Consider the following 13332-nt stretch of genomic DNA (forward strand, 5'->3'; position numbering starts at 1 on the left):
ACATGTACCAGCCCAGTCCAGCAGCCAAGGTCAGAGCCCCCTGCAAATGCAAATCTCCTGCAAATGCCACACACGCACCTGCCCGGGCTGCAGCAGAAACAGACCTCCAGAGAAAAGAACAAAATTGCACATTGTCAGGAGGGTGGTGGAGAGGGTTGGAGAACAGAGGGAGAAGGCAGAACAGGAGAGCAGCTGGATGCCTTTTTTTATTTTACTTTTTTTTCAAATGGAAGACATTCTATGCTTCCTCCAGCAATGTAAGAGGTGCTGCTGAGGTGCTGAAAGGGAAGAGGGAGGCATAAATAGAAAGGTGAAAGGGGTGCTTGAAAAAGGAAATTTGGACCAAGGAGAGAAAACCTGGAACTGTTTCAAAGCAAACCTTCCCTTAACTATGGGAGCTGGCCTGTGAGTCTAAACAGACTATGTAATTTGCTATAGCTCATACCCTCTAATTTAGCCACTAGGTGTATTTGTACAGAAATACAGAACTAAAAGCAGCTCAGTGCATGTCAGGAAGTCAAGTTGAGTATGTGTTTCTTGGGACTCTGTCTGGTTGAAGTACACTTAACTACCTGTTTGGGAATATAGGTTTGGCAAACAGCATAGCCAGAAAAAGGAAAAAAACCCTATTTTTACTTCAGAACTCCTCAGTCATTAGTGAGCTGTGCTGGAAGCATTAATGAATTACCATTTCAGACATTTATTCAGAAGCTGTCACCACAATGTAGCAATGGTACTGTTTGAAAACCAGGGAAAAAGTCACTCTTCATCTTAGGAATAGTCAGAGGAGTATTGAAAAATACATGGAGGTGCAAAACCTTTGTTTGTTGCAGGATTTGCATTCATCTGTCAGGCTTTTCTTTCTCCTCTCAAGCAGTAATTTGTAGAAATCCTCATCAATCCTATTATTTATGGTGGGACAGCATACGGAAACCAGTGATGATAACAGTATGATTATCCTGCACTTCCTTCTGCAATCAGGAAAGAAACCACTCAGTGTGTATTGGGGTGAGATCCTGACACTGATTTTTTGGGGCTTGGCAGCATTTTGAAGCAGCAGGTTGCTGCTGCAGGTAGGGATTATTTGTATAAAGCCAGTGCCCTGGAGTGTCTTTTGTGGGCTAGATCCACACAGTGTGCAATACTGGGTGAAGTACACAATAAAAATCATGTTTAAGAGAAAAAAAATGGAAGTAGGAAATAAGAAACCACAAATGGGAACAAACAGGAAAAGACTGCAAAACAGCAAGACCACATCAATCAGGATAAAATGCTGTGCTTTTGGCACCAATGACCTCACTCTCTTTTGGTCCTCCAGTATTACCTCTCTCAGTGCCATTTCCTGAAAAAGTCAAACATCTTTACCTAAGACACTTTATTCTCACAACATTTCACCCTCAGATGTTGCTGGTGCTTTCCACATGGAAATGAGCACCCTGAGCTTTAAAATAAGGTCATCCACACTAGCCGTCACAAGTGTGAAATATCAAGCACTGTCAAAGTACTAAATGCACTTGACTGGAGCCCACATCTGGTTTAAGGAGATTGCACCTGGATGAGCTACAAGCTTTGAACTGGTTTATTACTGAGGGTACAGTTTGTGCAGGAGTGCTGGAGAGGTTTTTCATGTACCTATACACACAGGCATGGGATTTCAAATTTATAATAGATGCAGGGATTTGGTTTGTTGTGGTTAGAGCTATTCTGTACTATATTTTAATTTTGCTAGTGCATGCTGAAGAACAATTTTAAATGCTGTTGCTTATGAGAGTTTTTATATAATTTGAATACAAAATCCATTGAGGGGTTATCTGTCCAGTATACCTGATTAGACAGAAATTGATATACAGAAGATAATTTTTAATATAGTTCATCTACTGGTCCAGAGTTAACAATTATTAATTTGTCTATGGTTTGTAGGCTGTAGCTTTTACTCAGAATAGGTAATCTGTTAGTCTGTAGTTAATAAATAACTGACATATTTACAATATCTGTTATTGACACAAGAATATTTGCAAATATTAAAGCAACTTATATAATGCTTGTAAAAGCTTTCATTTCCTTAATGTCTGGACCAAATGTAATCATGAGTCACCTAATGGCCTTAGGGATGGGGATGTCCTTTGTACATCCAAACATACAAGCTTATGAAGAGGATAGGTGAAGAGAAGAGTGGTGCAGTTTATTGAGGAATCCATTTCTGGCTGTTGTGTTTACTTGTAAAAACTTCCCAACATGCTGAAAGGCAATTATCTGCCACTGGGTATGTACTGAAAATCTGTGGCATGGCAACAAAAACCATAATTCATATTTAAAAGCATGGGGTCACAGCTGTGGTCACTTCCCCGGGCTTTTGATCAGGTCTGTGAATGGAGTGGAAATTGCTGCAATGTGATGGATGATCTTGGGCTCTCACAGTAGGGACAACCTGGCAAACATTACAATCAGGGGGGTTAGGGTCTGAGCATGGTCATTAAAATGTAAAATTTTGAGTACTTCCATGCCATCAGCAAGAGCCTAATAGCAAAAAAATGTGACAAAGTTAGCTTTTCTTCTGCCTCTGTGGACATGGAGACACAAAGGGTTTATGCCCTACTCAAGGCATAATCAGCAAGAATGCATTCAAGCAAACAGAAGCAGCAAAATTACTCCTTTGGTTTTCATCTCCATTCTCACCTACAAGCCACCAGAGGAGCTGTTTGCTGAAGATGTTCTAATGATAGGATGATACTGTCGTGATAGCAAGCACATATCCCAGCTTAAACATGGGTACTTGAGAAAAGAGCACTGCTGTATTTCCCACACATGGAATACGGCGTGGGAGAAACAAATGGTCTTCCCTCAGGCTGACTGCACATCAGATGATCTGGGTAGGTATGGCCTCCCTGCAATGCTTTCTGGTTTTCATGCTGGCCTGAGACAGAGTATTCTCAAGGACTGCTGATCCCACACCATTGTTTGCTTTCCTGAGATTAGGGGATTTTGTGTTCTGTTATGAAACCAAGATCCCTAAAACACCATGAGTTTTCTAAATTTAGGTGCCATCTTTGGTACTGGGAATGTTCAGATTTCTCTCCATTCTAGATGAATTTCCCCTTCATGTAATCATTTCAGGATGACATGAAATATTCATGAAGAAGTTAGTCCAGGCCAACATGTAGCTAAAATGTCTAACCCATCTTTCAGCATGTTTAGTGTTCACCTGCACCTCTTCTCTATCCAAAATTTGGAGCTCTGTCCCCCATGCACTGGCTTCCCTGAAATTTGTGTCACTCAGCTGACCCCTTTTCCTTCCATGTTTCACATCCCATGGGACAGTTCACAGTCAGGATGCTGAACAGCTGCTTATTGCAATTGTCCAAGGCAAACATGTTCCTTCTCTGTGCACAATTCTCCAGTGAAACACCTGTAGCCTGGACAAGAGCATCCTGGTACTTAGTTCAGCCCTCTGGTTGTTAAAGGCCATTTAATATAATGAGGCTAAGGCTTGCCTGAGGGCAGTTGCAAAGGCCAGTTCTCTACACATCCGGGTCTAGAAGCTGCTCTTCCCAACAAGCCCACAAAGAGCTTCTCACTGTTGGCACCTTCCCCTTGTTTCCTGGGGTTGAAAGAAGACTTGATTTACATTGAGTTTCAAACTAAGCAGATTGACATCAAAGCAACGGAAATCAGGCCCCAGTAAGTGGTTTATAAATGCAGCCTAAGTGTTTTGAATCAAAACAGTTCTTTCAGTGAATTTGGAGGGGTACGTCTGTTGTCCTTATCATTGTTAGTTTCTGTCTTGAAAACACTGGAAGGTCACTCACATGAAATCTACTCAGGGGATCATTAGGAAAAAAGCTTCCATTCCTGAATAAAACCCTTACCGGTAGGCTTTTCCTGTTCTTTTTTTCCCATGGTATTACTTGGAGAGGATAGTAATCTAAACAAGAAAGGTATGTATGGATTGTCTCAGAGAAACCTCCTGTGGGCTGTATTGTACAATATTAAGGAATGGAACCCCAGCTCGTGCATGCTTTTCTCATCTCAGACGGAGAAGACAAGGCTTTGCTCTGCACAGTCTTTGCAAACAGCCTTGAGACCGCTTGGTGCCCCTGAACAAAGAGCTTATGCAGAGGCACCCAGCGAGGACCAGATGTCTGACTCATAAAGTACTTAACTGAAATGACAGCCACATATAAGTTTGCTGGATGTTTGTTTTAGCAAATGTGCTATCTCTCTGTGTATATCTCTAGGCTGTCAATGACAACATTTCCTTTCAAAGCTGAAAGAACAGTGTCTTTTTGTAGTACTGGTGCACCTATTGGCTGCACCAAATAGCATAAAACAAATACAATGTTACAAGGAAGGAGGAAGGAAAATCCAACAGCTTTTGAAATAAACCTTTTGTGTAATTGGGCATCTGAAGCTTCATGGAGTATGGACACATGTTTATACATGTACACCTGTTTATACACATGTGTGTATAAACACAGCACAGAAGATAAATAAAGCTTCAATAAATATTTTATATTACAATTGACCCAAACACCAGAATTATTTAAAATCCAGTCTCTGGGATATCTGATCAGCTGAACTAGAAACAGCAGGGCTGTTGCTCAGGAGCTGATGCACTGAGGTGTTCAAAAGAAGCACTGTGCCTCAGAGCAATCTTGCCTTCTCTCCTCATCTACCTGAAATGGCTGAGTAGGCACAGTGATATCACCCTGTTGATGTGACCAGTAGAGGAAGGAAAAAAATTTCCCAAAGAACAGCTTAGACTTTGATAAACTGAGGTAAAGAATGAAGTCCAAAAACACAAAGGTGCTTCTGTCTCTGTCTGCCATTGAAACCCTTCAGAGATGGGCACCAAGACTGGCTCGATAGATATGAGAGCAAATGCAGAATGTTGTGCTTGCAGCGGACCCACTGCCAACCTAGAGGGAAGATGTCTGCTGAACATATGCAGTGGGGTGCTTTGTGCAGGAAGCCTGAATGTCCATTTCACAGAAGCATGGAATAGCAATATTTTTTATTAACAGTCCTACCCAGAATGGAGGCAGATTTTCCTACATGCTATGGAAATAGGAAAACACTCTTACACTGATGGCTGTTATTTTCATCACAGAAAATAAATCGCAGAAAGACAAGATCTGCTCTTCCCCACATTAATGAATGAACCAGAGGAGGTTTTTTCACTCTACCAAACAAGCCTATGTAGAGGCTCATAACAGGAAATCCTTCATTCTGATACAGAATGAAATTTCCTATGTATCTGTTCTCAAAACATTATAGATTTGGTAAATTCTTCTTTCAGTTTCAGCTTATCTTTTCAAAATGAAGAATTCAAACAGTCCTTTTCCCTGAACTTGATTTACAAGAGAACCTCCAAAGAATTAAAAAAAAAAAAAAAAAAAAAATCAGTCATGGTTGAAACTCTTCTTTGAGCAATATTGCCATTAAAATGTTACACTTTTAAACACCCATAAGGCAATATCATAACCTTTTTACTGTGGCTAAGAACGGTCAGTGAACTGTAGCTCACTGATGAAGTAAGTGAAACTGTATAAATATTCTGTAAATTACTCTTCACAATGAGCCGTCTGTCTAAGCAAAAGTTTGTGTTATAGTCCAGACAATACTGAGAACTTTCTAGCATTGACCTTAGAGAAGACATACTGCATAGCCCAAATCCAAACATGACCAAGCGAAGTGCAAGCAAACCAGGGGTGCTTTCCTTTCATTAGACTTTCTCCCTGACCTCTGGATGACAAGGGCATAGGAAAAGGAAGCAATTTTTCTTCTGTCCTTGGGGAAAGAACATTCGAAAGAGATTTCCTGTGACTGGTCTGCATCATCTCTCTGGTGCCTGATGTGAAACGCTGGAAGACCACCTTTTTTTAGCATCCATCACAAGCATTTATTCACTTTTTCTCCATGAAAGGCCCTGTGTGAAATTCACAAAAGCTTTAGGTGGGTACTACAAGTAGGTGGATGGGATCAGTCAAAATATTTTAACACTTTAGAGAAATGTCTTACTGGAACAATCTTTCCAAAGTCAATCCTTCTGATCTCAAATTTTTAACGATTTCCCATCTTTCTCTTGCCAGGGACTGTAAAGGTCAATTAATAAAGTTCATTGCCATATCCTTTTAAGTGTTTTGTTGAAAATTTGAGAAGAGAAGGCCTTTTTTTAATCTATGATGAGTTTAAAAATATATTTAACACCTCAATTTTTGTCATTTTAAGTTATCACATGCATTATAGAAATAACATGTCTTGTGTAGTTCCAATCCTTTTGAGCTGTGACCTGTTTAATCATGATAAGACCATATGCCAAACTCTTTGTTCTCAGAGTCATGGGTTCCCATGACTATGGGAACTAGCAAGCCAGAAGTCAGTGCTGGACTGTTGGGGTCTCCCCCCCTGCCATGGAGCCCTGGGAGATGGGCCCTGGGGGGGAGACACGGGGTTTCCCTGCCCCTGGTCAGTCTCATTCCCCATTGGTTGGTTTGTGTTCCCCGGGGTGGCCAAGGACCCCCGGGTCCCGTGACTATGAAGTTCCTGAGCAGAGCCCCGGCCATGCGGCTGGAGAAATAAACATCTCTGAAACATCTACCACAAATCTGTCTATATGTACTTCTTTTCCACGGGACTCCTGGTTTGATATATGCGTGTTACAGTAATCCCCGCTGTAACATTGGACCACTCCAGATCTCTCTCCCTGGTGGTATCCACCTAAGGGCAATTTATGATTCTGCATTTCCTACTAGAGGGCCTTCTTAAAGTGCAGCACAGCTTTCCTTTTGTTCTACCTGGATGAATAGGATGCCACAACATTCTCTATTCTCTTTCCTGTTGTGCAAGTTCCTGTACTGTAAGGAAGCACCCACCAAGAGTATCATGGTTTACATTAGTGTTTTGCATGGTAACATAAGCAATATTATCTCACACAGACCCCCAGCTGCATGAAAAGAGAGGCAGTGAATGAGAGAAGTGTGGGAAAACAATCGATTCCTACACTAAACAATTGACCAAAAATACACTGCTGAGCTCTTTTAACTATGGGGCTCTCAGATGTTACAATATTAATTATGAGATTAACCTGGTAGTCATATTTCTTAGAGAAACAGACATGTATTACGTTTAGGGGCAATGTCAGACTACAGCTATTATCAGGGTAGAATTTAGGATCAGCATTAGGGTTTCAAGGGGGCAAAGAAACAATAGGTAATGTTCACAGGCATCCTAATTTTTCCTTTCCTTTGTGCAAACTGGGAATGGTAAAATCACAGTTTCACAGGCATCAGAGACACAGCATTAAGAACAAAACTAGTTGTAACTCTGGTGAGGGATTAGTATGGAGAATATGGCTGGGATACGGGGAAAGGAAGGACCTGAAAGCAGGTTGGAATACATTGACATTTTGAGCTTGATATTGTAACACGTTTCTGGAGCTACTTTTAGGAGTCAGGGAGATGAAGAAAAACTAGAGGTATGGTGAAATTGGGAAATTCAGGAAGGATCAGCTGTGCTGTGCTGAGAGCTGCCATCAGCCTGGGTCCATATTTTCTGGTTCAAAAAACTGGTGGTGTTATAGTACAATGACCAAGCATCTTAATGTGATTTAGGCAGCTAGAACTGAGTGGTCACCTCTGATGAAGACGTTCAGGACAAGTTTCCAAAGGGAGCCAAAAAGAAATAGGCATCATTTGCAGGGATGCTTTCATTTTTAAAAAATTCCATTTTTAGTGGTCTGTAAGCTATGTCTGCAGGGTTATATTTAGAATTATTAAGAGTTCAAAAACTTGATTAACTGAGGAGACAGACATGTTTAGAAAATTGCCCAGGTAGTCTTTTTTTCTTTCATGTTTATAATGAGATTGATGTCAAGAAAAGGACTCAAAAAAGTTAAAGCAAAGAAGGCATTTGGAATTGCCAGATAATCTTGTTTAGAACTACTGGCTACAAGATAGTTTAGAACTATCTTGTTTAGTCTACATGCTCCAAAAATTAGTTTTAATTCTGGATTTCATGTCTGTTGTATGACTTGGACAAGTGTCAGGTGTCAGGTGTTGGTTTAGGTAGATAGCTGGAAGAAATTTAAGAAAAGGTCACTAGAAGTTAGTATCACCATTATGCCCAAGATATTTTACTCTGAGGTTCATTCACATCTATGACATAAAGTTCATGGTTAGAGTATTCCTAGTGTTGGAATTAGCAGTGTTGTGGTATTTGAAGGAAGAAACCATTGACGAAGAGTTGATTTCTGCTTTAGTGTCTCTGAACTAGAGTCTCAGTTTCTAAAAATCCTCAACACAGGATGATTTTGAGGCTTGGGTTTCACAGAGGTCACCAGACCAAACATAAAACTGTTGCTAAAACAAGGGCTGTGATTAAGGTTGAAGTTCAGGGTGGGAGAAAAACATAGAAGGAAAAGAAAAGTCTAAGAATAGTACAGTAGCCTAAGTTAGGATCTTGTGTGGCTTGTTGCATATTTTGATCTTTTAGGTTGGCGGTGTGGGTGAGGCTTTGTCCTAGATTATTGGTGATACTCTGTTAGGAAAAGTGAGTGAAAGGCTACAAAAAACCCAAAATCAGAAAACACAAAGAGTCAAGGTCAAGCAGCTCATGGGCAGTGTTTGAACTTGGGCCAGTGCTTCCTTCTGGCTGCATTTTCCTACTCTGAAGCCTAACCGTGAGCACCCAACACCTTTCCAGTAGTCCTATGGCTCTTCCCAACTCTTTCCTGGTGTTGGTGGCCCAGGCAGAGAGGATCCTGGGCTTTGCTGAGAAGCACACCTAAGGCAGATTGGAAGAGGAATATATTTAATATCATAATATTCCCCAAATATTTATGGATTAAAAGTAGTAAGGAGACCAGCTCCCACACTATTCCTTAATTCTGCCTAATTATGTGTTCTCTGCTTCTAACTCCAGTTTAACATTTTACTTTGATGTCTGATCCTAGCTGTAAATTAGCTAGCCCAGCATTAGTGCAATATGTAAGAACACTGAAAGACAAGTGCTGAAGGAGCTTTTATGTTAATTAAATGGCCTTTAGGTGTGATGCTGGTGACATTGGGACTTTCATTTGTCACAGTCTTAAACCAAGACATAACTTTCACAATATAGCTTTAGTCTCAAGGCAGCTGAGAATCTCAAGCCTAAAATATGACAAAAGAGCCTTTTGGACATCAATCCTCAAATTCTCGTCGCAGACCACTTACCACCTTTTTCCTGCCAGAGCCTTTGAATAAGCAGTCCAACATTCTGAAAATCTGAGTTAAATTAACATAAACAATGTATGTAAAAAGGATTTTAAACAAATGCTGGGAAAAACACCCCACTGTGTACCCCATTTCTCCTTATCAGAAATGTACTTGGAAGTGAATGCTGGTTAGACACCCAAGCATTGCCAATGAATGACAAGTTTAAAACAGAGACCAATGCTGTGGCAGATTTCCTTCTTTAACGTCTTCATGCTTTACGGAAATATAAGCTCTTATCTGTGTCTCAAAGCATAGGAGGACAGGAAGTTTAAACTATTGCATAGGCTCTCTCTGGAAACAGCCCCCAGGATATTATTGGAATTTTTTGCATTATAATGACTTCAGAAAAACAGAACACCAGTCTAAGGTTTTTGCTATTTCTCCCACAGTCTAGTAACATCTAGAAAATCTAAATTAAAAAATCAATACATACACCTGGTTTTCAAAGTTGTTGTTTTTTTTTTTTTTAATAAGGCGGGTGTTGTACTGTACAGGTAAGAAAATTTGGGAGGACATATTTCTCAGCCTACACTTAGACATGAAAGCTGGGAGCTTGAAAAAATTAAACACATACCAAAGTCCACATATATGGAAGATCTCAGATTCATCTGTTTTATCCTGCATTAATCAGAGCTCAAATTTCTCATAGACTGAACCCTCACTCTAATATGAAGGTTAGCCTCCATATTAGAGACAACTCCTAAGCTTCAGGGTGGATGAACCAGAATGGGTGAAATGCTGTTTCAGTAAACTTTGAAAAAACCTTCTAAGTCCTCAAGGGGGGAAAAAGCAACTCAAAATCCTCCAGGGGAAAAAAAAAAATCCAAAAAGCCCATAAGATGCATGTCAAGAAGATGCACAGGAGATGAGAGGAAAGTTGTGTTCCCTGTGTTCCTTGCTCTCATTTCTGTCCAACAAAACCAGTGAGTCCTCCACTGGGCCCCATGTGACAAGCAGCTTTCGTCCTCCCTCTGCAGGGGAGTCCCTCGCTGTTGGCTGCAGCCATGGGTGATACATGCTGTGAGCAGGCATTCTCTGCATCCCCGTAACAAAGCGCATTCCCGGCTGGATTACTCATACTCCACTGGCTTCTGTTTTTCTTCATGTGCACTCATTTGCAAGCCATTAAACAAGAGACACAAAGCTGTCTGTAAAATTGGGTCACGTGTGTGTTGCCCTGTCAAGCCATTGGGTTTGCCAAAACCAGGATTTTCTTGCCATCACAATGGATTTTTTAAAGCTCCATCCATGACAAAATTAACAACAACAACAAAAATGGGGGGAAAGGGAGGAAAGGGGAAAAAAAATTAACCCATCCCCCCATTCCAAAAACCTGTGGTGCCAAGAAATAAAGATGAAGTTAGTATCCTGTGACACTTTTTAGGTATACCGTAGTTCTTCACCATGACGTTTAATTTCCAAAACAAGTTGATGCTTCTTACTATGTTTAATTCTTTTCTAGCCAAGATGCATGAGGAAAGACAATTCTGCTTTTTACACAATAATGGTTTTGTGCAGCAAAAACATCTTCTGGGCTGAACATGAACTGAGCCCTGGGATCAGAGAGTAGATAAAGCATTTACCCAAATCATATCAAACTCGTCACTGCTGACATTCACCCGGGACTTCAGACTCCGGACATACAGCATCTCTTCCTTTCCATGAACTGTACATCCTTCCTGAGCTCAGGGATCTGTCCGGCTTTTGGGAAAACCATGTCAGGTTCAGTGGGGTAAGAACGGTTCTGGAATGATGAATTACCTGAGGCAGGATAATCTTAAAGGGAAGCCAGGGAATAAAAGTTTCCAAAAGCAATGTTGTTGGAATATTTTTGTTAAAAAGCAAAAGATTTTTGACCCTGATAACAGGAGATTTACTGATAAGTGGGCGAATCCAGGCAATCTGGCTGTGACCACTGCTGGCAAAGTAGGAAAGTGCCTCATACAGGGCAGGAGGGGAGAATTAGACAAGTCAGAGGTTGTTCTGAGCCACACCTGAGAGATTTTGCTTTGGGGTGGAGGAAAGCCCTCAAAAGGAGAGTAGCATTGTCATCCCTGTATACAGATCTAAATTTCATGAGGATTTGTGGGGAAATCATGTGTTAACCCAATAGAAAAGCTTAAAAAACAGAAAACTTTTGCTTTCTCTTAAGGATGCTGTTATCCTGTACCAAGAGACTGTGAGACTAGAAGTATGGTGGGAGCACTGGGTCTGGGCAGCAGGACCAGTGCTGTTTTTCTCACCCAAGGTAAAGTAAGAGCAGTCAGTAAAAGTCTCAGCCTGCTTTGCTCTGAATGGTTATGTACTGTCTCGGTGCTGACTGTGAAAAACACAAAATTACTTTTAAGAACAGCAGTCCAGAACCCTTGCATTGTCAGATGTGTGCTTGTTGCATTGCACTAAAGCCTCTCCCCTTTTCTGCCCATCTGTTGTCTCTTCTGCAGCACACATAGAACAGGAATACCAGACAGAAACTGGTGAGGTCACGAGTGAGTTATCCTTCCTTTCTGTGGCGCTGCCCTCTGGCTGCTGGGACCAGCGATGGAGCATACTGACAAGGTCTCCATCACGAGCATGTTCTGGAGAGCCAGAGAGAAATGGCTGTTTCACATGAACCTGGGCCAGATCACAACCACAGGCAGAATTCATCTGAAATTTGAGAAGATGTTTTGATAATTTTGATGACAGATTCAGCTGTAGGAAAAAGTAAGGTCTTGCTTGGGTCCAAAGTGTGCATGTGAAAACCTACATTGGCACTATCCAATAAAGGGACAAAGCAGAATCATCAGTTTAGTTTTGCTCCTCCCAGAGGAGCATGGGTCAGTGCTCCTCCCAGCGAGGTGGAGCTGCTGTTGAGTAGGCATTTCAGCCTGAGCAATGAAGTAATAGTCTGCTTTGAGTGCCATTTTAATTAGCATTAATATTTTTGGCCTTCACTCTACCTGTGAGATATATTTGTTCTTTTATAAGGTAAGGACATGAGCTCCAACTGAGGGATCTGTGTAGTAGGACACTTTGTACACAGTATTAGTTCTGAATTTTGGACATAGTAAGTTAGTTTCAGCTGCTGCAACTCTGCCTCTCTTGCTCGTAAAGTTACACTGGAATAAACCTGAGTCAGTGTTCTTAGCAGTATCTCTAGTTTTCCTGTATTGTTTGATGGGTGTGGCTGAAGGCATAATACAAGATATTTCATTTTCTCACTGATTATTATTTCATAACTTTCCTTTGCTAGGCAGAAGTCTAGGTGGAAAAGCCTGAGAGGGCTGAGCCTATCCCCACTTCAAGCTCTTGTTGGATTGAGAGCAGCCCTGAAGAGAAGGAGTTGGGGGTATCACTGGGTGAAAAATTCAACATGATTCAGCCATGAGCACCCACCCACAGCCCAGAAAGCCAAACGTGTCCTGGGCTGCATCCAAGGCAGCATGGGCAGCAGGGGAGGGAGGGGATTCTGCCCCTCTGCTCTTCTCTGGCAAGACCCCACCTGCAGTGCTGCACCCAGCTCTGGGGTCCCAGCACAGGAAGGACATGGACCTGCTGGAGTGAGTCCAGAGGAGGGCTGTAAAGGTGATGGCTGGAGCACCTCTCCTATGAAGACAGCTGAGAGCATGGGGTTTGTTCAGCCTGGAGATGAGAAGGCTTCAGGGAGACCAAATAGCACCTTCCAGTATATAAATGGAGCCTACAAGAGAGCTGGTGAGGGACTTTTGACAAGGGCATGTAGTGAGAGCATACGGGGCAATGGCTTTAAACTGAAAGAGGGTGGGTTTAGATTAGATACCAGGAAGAAATTCTTTACTGTGAGGGTCTTGAGGCACTGGCACAGGTTGCTCAGAGAGTTTGTGGATCCCCTGAAGTGTTCAAGAACTGGCTGATGGGGCATTGAACAACCTGATCCAGTGCAAGGTGTCCTTGCCCATGTTGAGGAAAGTTAGAACTAGATGATCTTTAATGACCCATCTAACCCAAACCCTTCTATAATTCTATGATTTTGGAGGGATGAGCAAGAAGCTGGGCAATGCCACAGCATACCTGCAATATCCCTGCTATAGTTCTGATTTATCAGACTGCTCCTCTGGCT

This window comes from Corvus moneduloides, chromosome Z, assembly GCF_009650955.1.
Source record: "Corvus moneduloides isolate bCorMon1 chromosome Z, bCorMon1.pri, whole genome shotgun sequence".
NCBI lineage: Eukaryota > Metazoa > Chordata > Aves > Passeriformes > Corvidae > Corvus > Corvus moneduloides.